The sequence below is a fragment of the Sarcophilus harrisii genome, chromosome 2, assembly GCF_902635505.1.
Source record: "Sarcophilus harrisii chromosome 2, mSarHar1.11, whole genome shotgun sequence".
Taxonomy (NCBI): domain Eukaryota; kingdom Metazoa; phylum Chordata; class Mammalia; order Dasyuromorphia; family Dasyuridae; genus Sarcophilus; species Sarcophilus harrisii.
In genome coordinates, this window is record NC_045427.1 from 487,393,611 (window position 1) to 487,415,343 (window position 21,733).

A 21,733-nucleotide genomic window follows, 5' to 3' on the forward strand; every position below is an offset into this window, starting at 1 on the left:
GTAGAAGATTTAAATAGCTTAATTTCAGAAAAAAAGAAATCAAACAGATTATAAATGAACTCAAAAGAAAAACAAGTTGCAGGACCAGATAGATTTACAAGTCAGTTCTATCACATTTGGAAAACAATTCCAATACTGCAAAAACTGTTTGTGAAAGATAGAAAAAGAAAAGAAACTATGTCTTCTCTGATACAAATAACATCTTGTTTTCTAAATCAGGGATATAAGTCAATATCCCTAATTAACTTTGATGCAAAAATTCTGAATGAAATATTAGCATGGAAACAAAATGAACAAATCACAAAAAATATACATTATTTTGGTTTAATCATTTCAGTCATGTCCGACTCATTATGACCTGATTTGGGTTTTCTTGGCAAAGATAGTAAATTATTTGCCATTTGTTTCGTCAGTTCATTTTACAGAAAGGGAAATAGATTTGAACTCAGGAAGATGATTATTCCTAATTGTAGATCTACCTCTCAATTCATTGTTCCATGTAGGTACCCTACACACTTTGTGCAGGTTTGGGGCAATATCCAATTGCCAAAATAATGACAATTTTCATAACAAATAAGGTAAAAATCATATAATTCAGAAATTTTTTTTCAATATGTGATATCCATTACTGTTAAAACATTAAAAAATATAGGAATAAATGGATATTTCCTTAATATGATGTATGTATCTAAAATCAAGAACTAAGATTGAATATAATGACAACAATTTGGAGGCCTTTCCAGTAAGATCAGGGATAAAACAAATTTGTCTATTAATACTGCTACTATTATATGTATCATGAAGCAATTGTAATTAAAACTATATGATTGTTGGGTTTTTTTTTTTTAAAGAAGTAGTTCATTGGAACAGATTAGCTTCACAATACAGAGGAATAAATGAACATAGTACCTTAATGTTTGTTAAACCTAAAACCCTAATCTAATAATTTATGTAAGAACTCATTTTATAAAATTGCTGGGAAACTGAAAAGCAGCCTGGAATAAACTAGGTATAGAACAATACCACATACCTTATATTATGATAAACTATAATAATGGAGTTAGGGAGGGAGGGGAGAAAATTAATTTTGTTGATTAAAAAAGTTCAAATGAAATTTTAAACAACTGGTATTGGTTTCCAGTCTTTCCACACCTATAATTTAGAAATTGTTTATTTTGACTAAAGTGGAGTAATATGTTTTGACTAATATGGAAATATGTTTTACATGATTGCACATATATAAACTATCAAATTGCTTTCTGTTTTAGGAAGGAGTAAGGGGAGAGAGAAGAAAATTTGGAAGACAAAAGTATGGAAAAATGAATTTTAAAAATTATCTTCACATGTTAATTGGAAAAAAATGGTATTAAAAAATATTTTGTTCTTTTATTTCCATTCAGGCCAAATTGAAGAGTATAAAAAAAAGAAGGCAATGAGGATGATATATTGAGAGACAAGCTTATAGAAGCAGATTTGTGAATGGATGTAGATTGTGGGAAGTCTTGAATGACATATTAAAGAATTTCTCCTTTTTCTCATGTCACAAGAACAAATTATAAATGCACTGACACTGGTGCATTGAGATTGGAGTCATGGGATCTATGCTGAAATTATGATGTCACCATATATTAGCTGTGTGCCTTTGGGCAAGCCACTTTGGATCTGAGTTTCCTTATCTGTAAAATGAGGAGAATAGATAAGATGATCACAGCAGCCTCTTTCTACTTTTTATTCATAATGCTGTTACATACCACTGATGAGATCAATGCAATGAAGAGAAGCTTCCTCCCCCATCATTCTGATCACTCTCTAATTTCCCTGTCTTTCTCTAAGTCCTATACCTGCCCTATGAGGGGACAGCAGAAAAGACTTCACAGCCTTCCTTATCTAAACCAACCTTCAATTCCCTGAGTAGCATTGAGGTTCTGGGTTAGAGGGATTATGGGGATATTTCAGGTAATGTGACTGTTGCTTTTCTGTTCTTGTGACATGAGAATAAAAAAGAAACTCCTTAATATGGCAATCAAGATTTTCAAAAGTCTAGATCCATTGACAGATTTGCTTTTATAAGCTTGCCTCCCATCAATTTATCATTTTCATTCCCACATTTGTTTATACTTTTCTATTTAGCTTGTATATATCATTCATATACCTAGTTATTTACAAGTTGTGTCCTCTATTAGAATATAAGATACTAGAAAGAAGAAATTTTAGTTTTTTTCTTTTATTTGCTAAGTGGAACAGTGGACAGAATGCCAGGCCTGGAGTCAGGGAGATTCATCTTCCTGAGTTCAAATCTAACCTCAAAGACTTACTGGTTGGGTGACTCTTAATAAGTCACTTAATTCTGTTTGTTTCAGTTTCCTTATCTGTAAAATACATTAGAGAAAGAAATCTCAAACCACTCTAGTATCTCTGCCAAGAAAAGCTGAAATGGGATCCCAAGAGTCAGATATGACAGAAATGACAGAACAACAAAGCTATGACTCCTAGTACATAATAAGTTCTATATCAATGTTAGCTATTATTATTAATTATTAATATCACCATTAGCAAAGTGGTGGAGTAAATGGAATGCAGGACTTGGAATCCAGTTCAAACCCTGCCCCAGATTCTTACTAACTATGTAATGCTAGGCAAGTCACTTAATCTCTATTATCCACAGAATAAAGATAATAGAACCTAGCTCTTAGGTTATATTAGGGTTATTGCCAGGATTAAATGATAAAATATTTTCAAAGTACTTTGCAAGCTTTAAAATACTATATAAATGTTAATGATGGTGATGATAATGATGAATTTCCTTACCTATGAGGACTTTGCATTTCTATCTAGGGACTTAAATTCTACTTTAAGTCCTTGCTCAGAGCTCACTTATTCTTGGAATGCTCTAAATTCCTAAAGCAAGAGCTTATCCATATGACTACTTTTTCTATAGAGTAGACTGTAAGTTTTCTATATTTTTTCAACCTGGGAGATTAATGTCCATGCCTTTGGAAAATTCTCCATAAAGAATTTAGTCAAAGTTTTCCAGTGGAGATTTTAAATACTTTAATATTGCATGGGTATAGTTTGACATGTTTTGCTTTCAAAATATGACTGGCTTAATTTTCTAGTCAAACATAACCTTAATGAGAATCAAATGAAATAACATTTTAAAATAACACATAGTATTATTTAATAATTATTTTCTTCTTTCCTTCCCTGCCCTCCCTCCCTCCCTTCTTCCCTTCCTTCCTTCCTTCCTTCCTTCCTTCCTTCCTTCCTTCCTTCCTTCCTTCCTTCCTTCCTTCTTTCCTTCCTTCCTGTCTCCCTCCCTCTCTCCCTTTCTTCCTTCCTTGTATTCAGATTTCCTTTGCCATTTGGGTCACTTGTAATTTTCACTCTTCTGAGATAGTAATAATCCATAATTGCAGCTGTACTAAATCACTGGGAGAAAATGTTTTAAAAAATAGACTTCATGAGAAGCATGTGACTTAGTATCATTGAAGTTGCTGTTTCATTTCTGAGATTGGACCTCGACTGAGGCTCCTATTTGCCTCTGACTCTGAGGACCCCCGGAATTAAGTCTGTACTTTGCCTCTGCCCTGAATCCCCAGCTTCCTTCAAAGCATATCTTAAGTGCTGTCTCCTATGCTAGACCTTTCTAGTATCTAGACTAGAATTAGAACTAATAATTAGGACTGTCACCTCATTGAAACTGCTTTCTATTTACTTGTTTATGCGCACAATAAAAAATAATAGCTGGTATTTATATAGTGTGTTAAGGTTTGCAAAGCACTTTACATGTTTTGATCTCCACAAAAACCTACTGAGGAAGATGCTATTATTATCTATATCAGGGATTCTCAAACTACTGCCCGCGGGCCAGATGTGGTAGCTGAGTACATTTATCCCCCTCACCCAGAGCTATCGAGTTTCTTTATTTAAAGGCCCACAAAGCAAAGTTTTTGTTTTTACTATAGTCCGGCCCTCCAACAGTCTGAGGGACAGTGAACTGGCCCCCTATTTAAAAAGTTTGAGGACCCTTGATCATTTTATAGATGAGGAAATTAGATTGAAATAAATTAATTTATTTGCCCAGGATCACAGGTAAGTGTTAGGATCAGGATTTGAATTCAGGTCTTCCTGACTCCAACATTAGTACTTTATGGTTATACCACTTGCTGCTAAAAATTAAAAGGATGGCACCTAACCTATGATTTAATTAATATAAGGAGCTCTCTAGTGATGAATTCCCTCCATAATTGCTGACTAACGTTTTCTCTGCAATATTATATGTACTCTTAGAGAGTTGCCTAAAATATGGAGTAGTTAAATGATTTCCCCAGGGCTTCCCATTTTTTTTTAATAGTTCACACATGTAGTAGATTTTTATTAAACAGAGCTTTAGCTCTAATACTTCCGGTTAAAAATAATTATAAAAGAAAAATTGAAAAAGTTAAAAATTGAAAAAAATTTCATACAACCAGTATGTAGCAAATCTTTTTGCTACATTTTAGCAAATGTAAAATGTAAAAAGGTTATTTTAACCCTTCCTGATTTTGAGGCCAGATCTCTATGTACTATGCTGCCATTCCTGTCTTTAACAATAGATATGACCTTTATGAGGGAAAAATGAACTTTTTAGTTTTATCTTTATATCCACTGGATTAAGAAAAGTGCCAAGCATATAATCAACATTTAGAAATTCTTGTTGATTTCATATTAATTTAATTTACTCTAACACAATATAATATAATAAAATATAATTTTCCTAATGGGTAGGGATTCCTTCATTTCTTATCTTTCTATACCTACCCTAAAGCAATGTCTTGTGTACAATAGAAGATTAATACACATTTATCAAATTATATTGAATAATTATTAGATATTGTGTATTGTTCACTGCCTACTTCATGTACATGTATGCCTTGTCTTTCCAACTAGAAGGCAAACAATGTTATCTCATAGTGTAAGTCTCCCTCCCCATCCTGAGCTTATAATGAATACTCAATATTTAAGTGTTGATTGGTTGATCAGATAGATAGCTAGATAGATAGAAGGCTCTATAAAGAATAAGACCTCTTATTCCTAAATATCAATCTCACTCTTGTGAGAGACTGTGTAGAGAGGACCAGAAAATCAGCAATATTCCATAGTCTCTCCTCTGGTTCTTTCTTGGTAAACTCAGAAGTTTTATAAGCTTCTTGACTTTGCCTTCTCACTATTGGGCTTTACTTGAGAATGTTTATCTCTGGACATTTCCACAGCCAGAATCTAACTTGGCGGCCTGCATGGAAATTTTTAGACATTTGATCAGAGTCAGGGCAAGCTTCTGGGACTAGCCTGCCAGTTCAAAAGCCAGAAAAAAGTATTTTCTTAGCAGCAATAGTCACTTTTCTTAAAAAAAAAAAAAAACCATAAAACAACAACAACAACAAAAAAAAACAGGCATCAATCAGATTCTTAAACTCTGGGTGAATTAATATGAAAAGTTGGAGAACAGGAGGGTCTTTAAATCTGATCTCTATGCATACAACTTCCTGTTTTCTTGGCTTTTTTTATTCCCTAAAAGCAGTATGTCATTCTTCATCACAGATTTTTCCCTCCTGCGCTCCATTAAATTCTCTTCAGAAAATATAGTTTTGGAATCCTGTTATTAGACATAGCTAAAGCAGGCGCAGATGAGCAAAGAGCGTTGGATTCATAATTAAAGGACTTTTGGGCATAGCATCAGTTCTAACTTGGGTGACTGGGCATTCTTAGGCAAATTCAGAACTTGGACCAGATGATTTCTAAGGTCCCTTCCACTTCTAAATATATAGTCTCGTGATTTATACAAGCAGTTGCAGTCTAGTTGTCCTGGTACAGTTGTATTTATAGATCATTTCAATAGCTCTTGTGGTTCACGAGAGTGGATTATTCCTCTTATTCTTCTAGTTTCTCCCTGGACCTGTACAGTATGGAAAAATTATATAAAAGGATAGAAAGGCAATTTATACAACTAAAAATGATAGAAGTGCTGTTAATGGCTGTGTTGACAGACACTAGTTGGTTGTCTGGAGATATACCAGGCCATCATATGGTCCACCATGAAAGAGATATTTTGGATGAGGGTCTTTGGCAACGGGTTCCTTAGCTCTCTGTTGGTAGTTGATTAGAAGGTAAGGCTGCTTGAGAAGCTGGAAAGAACCTTACTAAATCTCAGTTGGAGGATAAATAAAGAAAAAAGACAGTTGCTAAGATGAATTCTGGGAGAGAAGAATGAGACAGCTCTTTGGATGAATTTCATATAGGACCAAGCAGACTATGGTGAAGATACTGTATTTCTACCACTCTATGACTATGCAATTGTTTGGAATGGAATGAGGAAGGTGATTTTATTTTGTCAGTGTCTTCTGCGAGACTTAGTTCTCTTGGGAAGAATAAGTGTATAAACTCAAGTATTAATTGAAGAAGAGACATTAATGCAAAAGGAGATGCTTTTTTTCCTCACCAAGAGAAGTGACTTGGGTAGGCTAAATGTTGTATTTTTTTTAATCTTTCTATTTCACACATTAAACATATGCTAAATCATAATAAAAGTATATATTTTTTGTAGGGCACAAGGAGTGGGGCAGTAGATAAGAACAATAATTAGAAATGAGACCTGAATTATCATCAGGGGTAGGCTGGAACCAGCTACTTTAAAGAGCCAAATGTTAAATTTCCAATATGATCATCTATATCTTGAAAATTAGTTAATTTTACAAATCAGGGTCTGATTTGGATTTGGAGATTTGAAGTTAAATGATCTAGTTCAAATAACAATTTAATTGTCTAAATGATCTTTCTGAACCTCAATTTTCTCATTTGTAAAATGAGGGGTTTAGACTAATTATAATAGGTAACATTGCTTATTATCTGCCAGGTACTATGCCAAGTGCTTTACAACTATTATCTCATTTTATTTTCACAATAACCCTAGGTGGTAGGGGCCATTATTATCACCTCCATTTTATGTATGAAGAACTAAGACAGAGATAAAATGACTTGTTCAGGGTCATACCTAGGTAATCTCTGAGGCCATATCTGAAAACAAATCATTCAGACTCCAGGTCTTGTGCTCTGTCTATTGTACCATTTGGCTGCCAAGATTATTTATAAGATCCCTTATTTTAAAAAAATGTCCATTTGTAATCAATCTATTTTTCTGAGTTGGAAAGTGTTATTCTAAGGGTTTGGTTATTAATTATTAATGAATGACATTAGGGGAATACGTCAACCTGGTGTAGGAAAAAGACATTTCTGTAAAATTTAGTACAACTGGATTATAGTCCTAGTTCTATCACTTATTGTGTGATCTTGACCAAATAATTTCCATTCTCTGTGGCTTTGTTTTCTTCTCTAAAAACTACCTTAGTTATTACTTGTCCCATCTACATCACTTGTCTAGTCTGAAAATCAAATAAGCTAGCTCATACTGTAGAACTTTAAAAATAGTAATACGCTATACAATTAATAAGACACTGTATGATTAGTATAATAATAATGTAACAAAAATGTTAGCGTAATAATGACAGTATCAGTAGTAGTTTAATTCAAATAAAACATATTTATTAGGGTTTAATATGTAATTGTATTAAATGTGAAGGATCCAAAGGAAAAAAAATAAAAATCTCTGTCCTCAAGGTATTTACATTCTATTGCAGTTATGCAATGTGTACACAAATTATTTGAATTTGAAATACTTAAATACAGAATAGGCTATACTGTACTGATAAAAAGTAATATAAAATAGCTTCAAGCAGTCAGCTTGAGGATGGAGTGAGGAGGTGAGGAGATTTGGCAAGGCTTCATGCAGTAGCTGATATCTAAGTTATGCTTTGAAGAAAATTGAGGATTCTATGGATATTTTTCACTTCTCTCATTATTTCCACAAAGGAATTGAGATTTAGAGAGGTGGGTGATTTTTCTAATGATTAGAACCAGGACTAAAATTATCATTATCCCAAAGACTGTACAAAATAATAGCAGCCTTAGCATTAATTCTTACTTCTATTATGGGAAAAATGTTCTTTCATACTGCCTTAGAAAGCCCTTCAGAGGTTTGACATATGGTGGATTTGGGGTGGGGGTGAGGTTATAACAGGTGCAATTCTTGGAGTGTGACTTTTGGAAGAGACTGTATTTAAAAAGCCCTAATATCCATGCAGAGAATTAGTGAATCTGGCTGCTCAGCATGAGGATTTCCTGGCTCTCCAAGTTGGACATTCATTATGAAATGGATTTCAGACTTTTCCCAGAATCCTCTGGGGTATTGAAGAGATCCTCTAATTGAGTTCTTTGTCCATCTCTGACCTCCATGCTTTAATTAAATAGAGGGTGGAGAAGCTGGAGAACATTTAGGAAAGAGCTAGCAAATTATGAAAGGGAGGAGAAATAGGTTCATATCATTCTCTGAATCAATTCAAAACAGATTTTTTTTAATGATTTTTTTTTTTGTTTTTTGGTATTTTATGGATTGTCCCAGACTTGAAACCCTGGAGGTAGAGTCCAACTGTGACTTGTAACTATACCTGAGATCAAGAGGCATCATTCTTTCCATTTATAGTCTCCTCTGCTGATTGGATATCCTCACAAAGCCTTTCTATATAGAGGGCAGTGACTGGACTCTCAGCTCAGTCCACTGCTGGGCTTAGTATCAAATCCAAGGAACAAGGTGGCCCCACTTTGGGTATCTCCCAATCTCCTCTCGTGTATCTATCTATCTTTCTTCTTCTTCTTCTTCTTCTTCTTCTTCTTCTTCTTCTTCTTCTTCTTCTTCTTCTTCTTCTTCTTCTTCTTCTTCTTCTTCTTCTTCTCTTCTTCTTCTCCCCCCAAATTTAGAGTCTGCATTTTTTTCCATAAGTTTTTCCAAAATGGGCATTCCAAAGTTCTACAGAGGCACTTAAAGGGATGTTAAAATTGTCAATGTTAATACTGCCTTCATGAAAGCATAATTGTTTTTAAAAAAAATCCCTCCTCATTTTGGTGACCAATGTTACTATATTCTGTAATTGGGTTTATTTACTTCATTGTGAGTTAATATGTTAGATTCCTCTATAAACTTAAAGAACCAATAAACACAGCATTTGTTATCTTGGTATAGCACCCCAGCTTGGTTACCATTACTTCACATTTCCAATCGTCATCTTCCTTCTTTCTTACACAGACAGTATGAGTGTTTAAACTGCTAGGCTCTAGCAGTAAAGTTGGTCCTTTAGCTCTTTGATTTAGGGATCCACAAGGAGAATAAAGAGACAGGGATTTTCCTTATTATCGAAAGAACTTGTAATAGACTAGTCCTCCTAAGACGGCCAGCTCCAGAAGGATAACCATGGAAAGCAGCAGTTTATTAGTTGACACTTTTCTAGATATAGAACGCAAGATCTTTCGACTTTTGCTCAAGTTTTCATTTGTGTTCACCAATAGGCTCTTTGTGCGTTCCAGCTGGCCTCTTTGGTCTCCCAATTCTTCAATGATTTCAGAACCAATCTGATCCGTCTCAGTGGCAATAGGGTGGGAGCGTCTGAGTGGCTCGATTTAGGCTCTTGGAGCCTTGTAGAACTAAAACCCTTTGAGATTGCAGATGATTCATGTGATCATTCTCTAAAGCATGTATGCTATAGAGACATTTCTACTGTCTCCTCGGCCTCCAGGCGGCACCATCAAAGGAGTGCTCTCACCTCTCGCTGGAGCTTGGCCAGGTCTCTGCGATAAGTCCGAAGCTTGGCAATCATAGGGTTGCGAAAAGACAGGGGGGCATAGCGCAGCTCCTCTTCCATCTCTGACAGCGTTTCATTTGCTTCCTGTTGTTTCTCATCAAAGTCTCTGATGAACGTCTTTTTCTCTTCTGCCCCTCCGGTCCCCAGGAGCCTGTCAGGGACCCCTTGCAAGTCATCGAAGAACCCGCGGAAGATATTGTGCAATTTCTCGAAAGGCTCCGAGGACAAGGTGACTGCCATGGCGCAGGGCGAGCTTTCCCCACACCGGCAGGGCTGAGGTCCTGGGCCCAGGAGCCAATTTCTAGCTCAGCTTCTGGGATCAACTAGCGAATCTCAAATCCATTGCCCACAGCAAATGCCCTTACCGCCCCAGCGTAATGGGAGACGCCCTTTCTTCCGCCTTCTTGCCTCCTTTTGTGTGTTGTGTCTCTTCTTCCCTTTAGACTTAAAAATTCCTTAAGGCCAGAGATTTTCCTTTTATTAATAGTATTCCCACACTGATACATTGTTGGTGGAGTTGTGAACGAATCCAACCATTCTGGAGAGTAGTTTGGAACTATGCTCAAAAAGTTATCAAACTGTGCATACCCTTTGATCCAGCAGTTTTACTACTGGGCTTATATCCCAAAGAGATACTAAAGAAGGGAAAGGGACCTGTATGTGCACGAATGTTTGTGGCAGCCCTCTTTGTAGTGGCTAAAAACTGGAAACTGAGTGGATGCCCATCAGTTGGAGAATGGCTGAATAAATTGTGGTATATGAATATTATGGAATATTATTGTTCTGTAAGAAATGACCAACAGGATGATTTCAGAAAGGCCTGGAGAGACTTACACGAACTGATGCTGAGTGAAATGAGCAGGACCAGGAGATCATTATATATTTCAACAACAATATTATATGATGACCAGTTCTGATGGACCTGGCCATCCTCAGCAATGAGATCAACCAAATCATTTCCAATGGAGCAGTAATGAACTGAACCAGCTACGCCCAGAGAAAGAACTCTGGGAGATGACTAAAAACCATTACATTGAATTCCCAATCCCTATATTTATGCCCACCTGCATTTTTGATTTCCTTCACAAGCTAATTGTACAATATTTCAGCGTCTGATTCTTTTTGTACAGCAAAATAATGGTTTGGTCATGTATACTTATTGTGTATCTAATTTATATTTTAATATATTTAACATCTACTGGTCATCCTGCCATGTGGGGGAGGGGATGGGGGTAAGAGGTGAAAAATTGGAACAAGAGATTTGGCAATTGTTAATGCTGTAAAGTTACTATTAAATAAAAAAAAAGAGAGAATGAAGGACAAAAAAAAAAAAAGAAAAAAATAGTATTCCCAGTATCAGAGTGCCTATCACATAATAGATGCTTAATAAATGTTTATTGGATTGGATTAAAGTAGGACTTAAAAATTGCGAAATCACTGAATTTTCCTTCCTGGGACACATACCTTTCTTTTTTCTCCTTCTCTTCTTCACATAGGTGATGGAGTAGATAGAGCACTGGGCCAGTGGTCAGGACAACACAAGTTCTTATCTGGCTATTTTTGTCACCTTGGACAAGTCATATAACTGCTGTTTGCCTCAGTGAGAATAATAATAGTATCTACCCCACAAAAGTGTTGTGAGAACCAAATGAAATAATATTTGTATATCTTTTAGCAAAGTGCCTGTTACATAGTGGGCAGTTAATAAATGTTCATTCAATTTCTCCTCTTCCTTTTCTTTTCTCTTTGAATAGTAATACCTCTTTGGGCTATCAGTTTCCTCTGCTCCCTCCACTCTTCACTGAAGAGCCACTCTTCATTTTAGTTAGAGGTGAATAGAGAAGACAGAAGGCATTTTTTGTTTCTTAAGGCAAACAATGTGCTAACAGAGTGCTAGGTGTTAGTGGATAATTCCTCCTCATGGAAATCCACATTTAAAAAAAGAAGACAATATCTTTTTTTAATTTAAATTTTTAATAATAATTTTTAAATTTCAAAATACTTGCAAACATAGTTTTCAACATATATCCTTGAAAAACCTTGTGTTCCAAATTTTCTTTCCTCCCTTCCCCCACTCTCTCCCCTAGACAGCAGATAATCCAATATATGTTAAATCCATGCAATTATTCTATACACACTTCCATATTTATCATACTGCACAAGAAAAATCAGCTCAAAAAGGAAAAAAAAATGAGAAAAGAAACAAAAAGCCAGCAGACATCAAAAAAGTGAAAAAACAATATTGTGATCCACATTCAGTCCCCACAATTCTCTCTCTGGATGCAGATGGTTATCTCCATCACAAGTCTATTGGAAATGGTTTGAATTACCTCATTGTTGAAAAGAGCCATGTCCATCAGAATTGATCATCACATAATCTTGTTGCTGTGCACAATGTTCTTTTGGTTCTATTCACTTCACTCAGTGCCAGTTCATGTAAGTCTCTCCAGGCCTTTCTGAAATCATCCTGCTGGTCATTTCTTATAGAACTATAATATTCCATAACTTACTCAGCATTTACTCAGTTTCCAGTTCCTTGCCTTTACAAAAAATAGCTGCTACAAACATTTTCGCACATGTGGGTTCTTTTCCCTTTTTTAAATGAACTTTTTGGAATACAGGTCTAGTAGAGATACTGCTGGATTAAAGGGTATGCACAGTTTGATAGCCCTTTGGACATATTTCCAAATTGCTCTCCAGAATGTTGGATCATTCCAACATTCCAAGCATTGGATCATTAGTTGGATCAATTCACAACTCCACCAATAATGTATTAGTGATCTAGTTTCCCCACTCCCCCTCCACCATTTATCATTATGTTTTCCTGTCATTTTAGCTAGTTTGAGAGATGTAAAATGGTACCTTAGAGTTGGTATTTCTCTGATCAATAATGATTTAGAGCGTTTTTTCACATGACTAAAAAATGGTATTAATTTCTTCTTCTGAAAATTGTCTGTTCATATTCTTTGACCATTTATTAATTGGAGAATGGTTTGTATTCTTATAAATTTGAATCAATTTTCCATATATTGTAGAAATGAGGCCTTTATTGGAACCCTTGGATGTAAAGTTTTTTCCCAATTTTCTGCTTCTTTTCTAATCTTGGCTGCATTGATTTTATTTGTAGAAGACCTTTTTAATTTAATATAATCAAAACTATCCATTTTGCATTTCATACCATACTCTAATTCTCCTCTGGCCATAAATTCCTTCCTTTTCCACAGATCTGAGAGGAGACTATTCTTTGTTCCTTTAATTTGCTTATAGTATCACCCTTTATGTCTGAATCATGAACCTATATCAACTTTATCTTGGTGTAGGGTGTTAGGTATTGGTCAATGCCTAGTTTCTGCCATTCAATTTTTTTGATTTTCCAAGTAATTTTTGTCAAAAAGTAAGTTCTTATCCCAAAAGCTGGGATCTTTGGGTTATCAAACACTAGATTACTATAGTCATTTTCTATTGTATCTTGTACTAACCTATTCCACTGAACAACTATTTTATTTCTTAGCCAGTACCAAATTGTTTTGATGTCTGCTGCTTTATAATATAGTGTTAGATTTGTACAGATAGGCCACCTTCATTTATATTGTTTTCATTAATTCTTGACCTTTTATTCACCCAGATAATCTTTTATTATTTTTACTAGATCTGTAAAGTAGTTTTTTGGAAGTTTGTTTAGTATGGCACCGAATAAGTAAATTAATTTAGGTAGAATTATCATTTTTATTATATTAGTTCAGCCTACTCATAAGCACTTGATATTTTTCCAGTTGTTCACATCTAACTTTATTTGTGTAGAAAGTATCTTGTAATTGTATTCATATAGTTCCTGACTTTGTCTTGGCAGGTAGATTCCCAAATATTTTATATTATCTAAAGTTATTTTACTTTACTTTATTTATTTTGCTGAGGCAACTGGGGTTAAGTAACTTGCCCAGGGTCACATAGCTAAGAAGTATTGTGTCTGAGGCTGGATTTGAACTCCAGTCTTCCTGACTTCAAGGCTAGTGCTCTATCCACTGTGCCATCTAGCTGCCTCTGTCTATAGTTATTTTAAATGGAAATTCTCTTTGTGTCTCTTGCTGCTGGACTTTGTTGCTAATATATAGAAATGCTGATAATTTATTTGGATTTATTTTATATTTTGCAGCTTTTCTAAAGTTGCTAATTTTTTCTAGAAATGTTTTAGTTGGTTCTCCAGGATTCTCTAATTCCTTTAATTTCTTTAAGAAGACAATATCTTAATGAAAGAAAAAGTGTTTGTTGTTTCTTGTTGTCACTGAATAATCACGTCTGATTCTGTGATCCTATTCGGAGTTTTTTTGGATATTGGAGTTGTTTGTCATTTCTTTCTTTAGCTCATTTTACAGATGTGGAAACTGAGGCATTAGAGTCAGATGACCTGCCCAGGGTTGCACAGCTAATAAATGACTGAGAACAGATTTGAACTTAAGTTTTTCAACTCAAGACTCAAATCTCTATCAACTAAGAAATCTTGATGCTCTCTAATTAAAAAAACAAACAAACATGGATCTCAAATGGTGGAATACTAGACATCAGTGATAGTCAGTGTTTTTGGTCTTTGTGTGTGCCGGAATATCTTGGATCAGGCCTGCCCTTTCATATCATTCCAGGCACAATCACTATTGAATGCCATAGGGAAAAATCTTGTTCTAGGACTAAGCAGGCATGTGATCTAGTCCCTACTCTAAAATCAAATAACTGTACAACCAGCAAACCATTTTTCCCCTTTCTAGGTTTCAGGTTTTCCACCTTCAAAATAATAGGACTAAATTAGATCAACTCCAAAATCCTTTTCAGCTGGGACAGGTATAGAATTACAACCCGCAGTAGGAGGGACCCTTAGAGATTATCAAGTCAGACCCTAATCCTAAGTATGAATCCCAACTGGGGCATAAGAATAACTCTGTCAATTTGGGATGTTTCTTTTCTCCATAGTGGCTTGATGTGCCCCCTCCCCCTCTTTCAACATGCCATGTATATTTCTCATTCCATTCTGTAGAAAGAAAAAAAAAGAGAAAAAATCATTGAGTAATGCTTGCATTGATGAGGCAATCCACAGTTGCTGTACTGTGTAAGGGATTTTGACTTTTCTGCAAGGACATTTGACCTGGTGAAAGGAATAATGTGATATGACCTTTAGATGGACTTCAAGCTTGACTTTTCCTGAACAGGGACATAGAATCACTAGAAAGATTTTGGCAGAAGGTCCTGTCTTTGGGCTACTAAATTAATAACAACTCTCTGAAACCATGAGCAAAGTACTAAATGCGTACATAACAAGTTATTTGTCCTACTCTAATACACTTTTCAAGTAATATTTTGCATGTACCCGTGTATCTCTTTTTGTATTTTATAGTCTTACTAGATTGTAAGCTACATAAGGGTAGGGACTGTGCCTTATCTCAACATTGTTTCTATCCTAGCACATTGCAGTGTTTCTATAAATCAAATGATCAGAAATGTAGAGCTGCAAGAGACCTTGAGAATGTCCAGTTAATTCCCTTCTCTTTCATTTATGATGAGGAAACAGGTCAGGGAAGCTAAGTGGCTGGTCAAGGTCATACCAATAATAAACATCAATTCTTTGATTTACAATGGCTGGCACAAATTCTGATGGGGGAGAGAGAAAGAGGGTCTCAGAAGCAAAGATGCAATATGTCACTGTGGGAAAGGACTATAGGATGCCATGAAGATGATCCTGAGGAGGCCAAGCTTAGGGAAAGGTATAGGATAGGACTGTGCCAGAGTGTAACTCACATGGAACAATTGATGGGATAAAAAGAGGAAGAGGCTATCTGAAAGCTTTTTCTTTTAACAATTATGCTAATTATTAATTATTGTCATTTGTTCCTATTTTCTGAAAAATTGCAAGTACTGTGAGCACCTTCTAAGGTTTAGTACTATTTTCTGAAAAATTGCAAGTACTGTGAGCACCTTCTAAGGTTTAGAGTAAGCTCTGATTGCTCCATCTTAGTTGTGGTTTTTTATCTACTCCAAGACTTGTACAAGACAAACATCCTCAATATCTTCAAAAAATTGCCTCATCTAGTAAGACTGTGACGCTTTTCAGCTTTCTTGTTTGTCCACTTTGTATAGTCCTAAGTTTATTAATTTCTCTCTAAAAGCATGGTACCATGAATTTTAAGCAATATTCCAGATAGGGTGTATCCAATTCAGAATGCACTGGGACTATGATTATAGTTTATTTATGTTAGTTTATTTTCAATGATACTATATGTTCTAGCACTTCTTGCTTTTAACTCTTCATGCTCAGAAAAGCTTATTCTTATTTAAATTTTTCTCCAGAATTAATTAATCTTTATTGTGTCCTCTTCTATCCCATACACAGATCTTTCTATCTTTTTTTTTTCCTGCCTGGATAAGGTAAGTCATTAAGTAATGAGCAAGAGATGACTGTAAGAAAAAATGATATTTCTATTTCAAGACACAGATTATACTGACACAGAATATGTAACAACTATACAGGAAGACTATTGCAATAAACCCATCCATTGCCCTATCAGCAAAACTTCACTACTGTCCTCTCATCAGATGGCTAATGGGGCAACTGGCTGTAGTTGACCAGGCTAATGACTGAAGGGTTTTGCTGACCTGGAGAAACATAACACATCAATAGAATCTTTGGGATCTCTGACAAAAGGACCATTTTATTTGCTGAAATCATTCTTCCCCATTAAAAAAGATGGAATAGCAATAAAATATGAGAAAAAAAATCTTTAGGGAATGAATTGAAGATAAAGAATTATTAAAAGAGCACTGAACCAAACATCTGGAGACCTTTTCCCCTTTTATTTAAGTCTTGTAAGTGAGTACAGGCAGAGCTCTAATCCTTCGCCTAGGGCCCTTGCTTGTCTTCCATTTTTGGAATTCAGACATTGAACATGTTTTTCTCCTTCCCTTATTTGATAAAGGCTCAAAACTGCTATGTTATTTTGAAACATTCAAAAGAGTCACCCCCAACTCCAATAGTCTAGATTCATTAAGAGTCAATTATACTCTGCATTAATTGGTAGTTCAATGTACTTGATACTCCTCCTCTCTTTGCTTTTTCCTCCTTTTTCTTTCTTTCTCTTCTGCTTCTTTCTTAATTCTTCTCCACAGTCATTTTTCTCATCATTTCTCCTTTATTAGTTCTCCTTCCTTTCTATTTTTTATTCCCCTTCTTTTTCTTTTTGCTTCTTTCTATTTTTCACCCTTCTTCATTCCAATTCTTCTTTTAAATTTACTTGCCTTATTCCTTTCTTTTCCCTATACTTTTCCAGCTTTACCTTTTCTTCCTGACCCATCACCTTCTTTCCTTTTTATTCTTTTCTTTCTTTCTCTTTGTCTAGCTTCTCCACCTCTATCTTAAATTCTCTTTCCACTACTTCCTCATCTTTCTCTTTCTCCTCTTCTTTCTCTCTTATCTTTCTTTTTTTCCTACTTCCTCTTTTCCTTTACCATCTTCTTTTCTCTTTTCTCTTCCTTCACTTTCTCTTGTTTCTCTACCTTTCTTTTCTTTTTACTCCTTACTTTTCCTCCTTCTCCTTTTTTCCCTCCTCTTCCTCTTCTATCACACTTTCCTTTTCTTTATTCCTCTTCATTTTCTCCATCTTTCTCACTTCTCCTCTTTCTATTGTTTCCTTTTCTCCCTCCTCATTCTGTCTCCTCTTTTCCTTTTTCCCTTTTCTTCTTTCTATCCCTTTCTCCCTTCTCTTCTCTTCCTTTATATAGTAGGAACATAAGTATTTTAGGGAATACTTCATGTCAAAGCAAACTGAATGTTTTGACCAAGGAAGGAGGGAAGAAAATCTTTGCTTCTCTCATATTTGTTCTGGAACTGCTGCCACACTTAATGCATCAAATCATTAGAATCACTTCTGCCTTTTGTTTGATTTGGCCCTGACTGTTACAGCAGAGTCTTAGTATAGTCTCCAACATAAACCTTTCCACGCCACAGGAATTCCAGACACAGCTTTCCCTGCTGGGCCAGCTCAGGGGACAGAAATGACCAAAGGGCCAGCACCATCCTCTACTCTGTCTGAGAAATGAAGGATTCAATTAACCATTTGCTCAGTTTGGGAATTTTGCCAGGGACACATGGAGAAGCCCATAGCAAGGGCAACCTCCAGATTCAGGGTCTGACTTTGTGGCATGAACCAGTTTCCTGCTGGGGAAGGGCATAGCAGCCCCCAAATCCCAGGTGGGTAGATTCTGTTAAAAACATTTTCCCAGAAATGTTAACACTGTCTGCTTCAAGCTTGACCATGAAAACATTGTTTTCCTTTTATTTTTAGTCCCTTTTAGAGGTTTAGAAATTGAGATATACTGAGAAAAGGGCAATGCTTATATGATGTAATTTGAGGATGCCTGCTTACTCAAAGTTCTCTCTCCTATCACATCTACCACGATGCTTAAAGTTTTAGTACTTTATCCAACTCAATCATTTAAGTATCTACTATGACCAAAGTCTATGTTGCTCATTAGAGGGTAAATAAGGGAAAATACCTAGCCCTTGTTCTCATGGAATTTATCATCCAGAATATGAGGTTGCATATCTACACACACACACACACACACACACACACACACACACACACACACACTGTAATACAAATAAATCTTGCTAAAATTGCTATCAAAAATGTTATTCCAGGTTTGAAGAAGGAAGAATATTTTCTAATGGGGGACTTCAGGAGAAATTGATAATGTGGTAACCTCTTTAAATCTGGATCTTTCCTGGATAAGGAATTACTAGTTTTGATTAATTACCAATAACCTCTCCTTGCTGTTCTAACCATAATTCACTGACTGGCCATTTCATATCTCCATTCATTTCCCTAGATCTTAACCTCAGTACCCCTTAGAACTGTAATTAAGCAACTCTTAATTGCTTTTGTAAAAGGGTATCTGAAGCTATTCTTCTCAATTCTGCTCATCCTCTCCTAGTATTTTTTTTTTTTTTTTACAAAATAATATATTCCTCTCTAATTAAAACCTTTTTCTCTGTGTTGTATTCTCTTTTGAATATTAAGTTCCCAGAGGGAAAGAAACTACTTTTACTTTTGTATTTGCATCCTTAGCTAAAAGTGCAGTGCTTGACCATCTAGTAAGTGTTTAATAAATGATTTTTCATTAATTCATTTGAATATTATTTTGTATTAACATGCTCAGGACAATAATGTAAAATTTGACAAAACATCTTTGTATGGGGTCTTTTGTTAGTTATTTCCCTTCCTGACAGCTATCTCTGAGAAAGGAAAGATAAGCTAATTAAAATGGAAGAGAGAAGGGTAAATTTGAAACCAGGGGATACTGTTTAAGGAGAACAAATCTGGGTGGGATACTTCAAGGCAATTTGAGAGACATTCCCAATTCTTTGTTTTGGAACTACATTTATCACTTTCCTTCCACTTTTCCTTCTTTATTTCTCTTAAATCTATTTTTGTAAACTTCCCAACTTTCTGTGAGCTCTCCTACCCTCTTTCACTTTTCATTGTTCTCCTGAAAACAGGGCTGATTTATTTTTGGACTTTCTCTATCATATTATATAAACTGTTACATCCTAAAAGCTTATTCCACTGTTGAATTCCTCACAGAATTGCCCTCGACCCTGATCCCTTACTTTCTGATTGGCTGTTTCCTCTAAAGATCTCTAATTTGAAGAGGAGATCCTAGTCAAAGATGACTTCATTTCTTTACAGGACTTTCTCTACCACTTTTTCCCCAAGGAGCTTATCTTCCTGCCCCAACTCTTTTAAATTTATTTTTGTGTTGTCTTCCCCTAGTAGAAAGAAAGCTCTTTGAGGGCAATGAAAGGCACTTTCTGTATTTTTATTCCCAGATAAACTCTAAATAAATACTTATTGACTGAAAGATATAATTTCATATTCAGTGCTTTGAGGTGTTAATACTTTTGACCTGTGTTTGTATGACTTGCCTCTGGAATTAGACTATAAGCTCATTGAGGGCAAGACTCATATTTTTAATTTCTCTATTTCCTATATAAGATTGATGATGTATGTGTGGGAGCTCTCTTCCCCAACAGAGTAGAACTCTTTTACACTTTAGAGAATCCCAGACTCTTAGAGACCATTTAGTTCAACCCAAACCTGAATCTGAACCCATTGCCTCCCAAGTCAATACATTCAACTTTTAGGCAACTTAGATCATTAAGAACCTTTTCCTGACATCAGACCTAAATTTGCTTTTTTGAAACCTCTACCCCTCGATCCCAGTTCTACCTTCTAGCGCCAAGCAAAATAATCCATTTCTTCTTCTAAATAAGAATCCTTCAAATATCTGAAGACAGTTATCATTGTCTCTGTGATTGTCATTGGGTGAAAAATAAATCATCTAATGGCTGAGCCTCCCACGAGTGTGTGATAGTCTATAGATGAGCTCCTCTCTCCACTTTTTCTAGGAATGGCTTAGATGATACAGAGCCCATTTTCCAGACTATTCAAATCATTTTTAGCTTGTTAAGACCAGGTTTGGGTTCCACTGGGGTAGCCTTTGAGAATTGATTCTTCAATGTTCTTCAATGAGGCATAAGATTAGGAATTTAGTAGCCCACTTGTTGATTGTCATATTCTTCCAAAACTCTAGTATACAAAAGTAGACACAGTCTTACCAACACCTAGGAGACCTAGAGTCAATTTAGCATACAAACTTGGAAACAAATTGGGAAAAAAGCAGAAGGAATTAACTTTATAGATGCATTTTCACTTAGCCTGACTTGTAGGTAGTAATGAACTAAGGCTAGTGACAAGTAAAGGTGTAAGGCAGCAGGTTCTGAAGCAAATCATTTCTTTGAGTGGAGGGCATTCACACCTAACCAAGCAAGTTAACATCTAATATCCATCACTTATGCATTTCTCTGAACTGCCTCTGAGAAAGCTAGATCCTGATATCTCTTTTGGAAATCTGTGGAAAAACAAAACATTAGAAATACAAGGCATTTCTTCTTTTCTGTTTGTGCTATTTCAAGGAGAAATAACTGTTTCAGGATGACCTGGGGCAATTGCAAATTCTGTTTCCCACCACTAAATAACTGACAGTAGATATTGTGAACTAGCACAATATAATATAAAAGCATGTGCTCATAACAGATTAACTGCTAGAAGGGACAGCGTTCTAATTTTACAGTTGAAGAATCTAAGGGCCATAAAGGCCATTGTCAGAGGTCATACAGATAGGAAGTGACAGAGTTAGGATTAGAAACAGGTCTTTTGACTTCATATATTATTATTATACTCTTCCCTGTATCATATAGTAAACTGGTACTATAGGAAAGATTGTTGTTATTTTCCAATAAAAACATCACAATCACAAACAGTAGCAAGACAACTAATGTCAACTAAGACCACAAACTGAATTAAAAAAAAAAATACTCAACTATATTACTATACCTTTTGGAAAAGATACTGGCGTTTCCTATCATGCCCTGAGAGAGTGGGTTTCTTCTATAATATAATCTTGTTATATAAAAATTTAAAGTAATATAGCTATGTCTCTTTGCTAATGGTTAAACTGAATCAGTCCGTGTGGTGAACTATTTAGCATCATTTTTATTTGATGTGAAGTTATTCTCTTTTGAGAGTATCTATTGAATATATCTTGATCCATAATATTTCTTCATAGTATTAGATATCTTTTATTGTTGTTATTGATGTTTTTCATACCTTCAAACTCGGTTTCTGATTTTAGACTTTTTGCTAGATTTCTCCTGCTGCCAAAACCCTCGTCTGGTACTGATATGGAATACTTGGACTCTTGCCATTGATTTTTTCCTTTGTACCATGTCTACACTCAGAGTATTTCTGGGCTTCATGTTCTCCTAGAGTGCCTGGGGTTAGCTCCAGTTGGCATACTGTGGCTTTTAAAGCCTCTCTGGAGCAGTACTATCAAGCTTAAATAGGAAAGGGGGCCACTAAACTATGCTTAATGATTCCTGGTGACTGGGCAGCTAAGTGGTG

General features: G+C 35.5%; 1 pseudogene; it reads right to left on the bottom strand.

Moving 5' to 3' along the window:
• Positions 1 to 9,209: 9,209 nt before the first annotated feature.
• LOC100919864 lies at positions 9,210 to 9,968 on the bottom strand (annotated as a pseudogene).
• Positions 9,969 to 21,733: the final 11,765 nt, after the last annotated feature.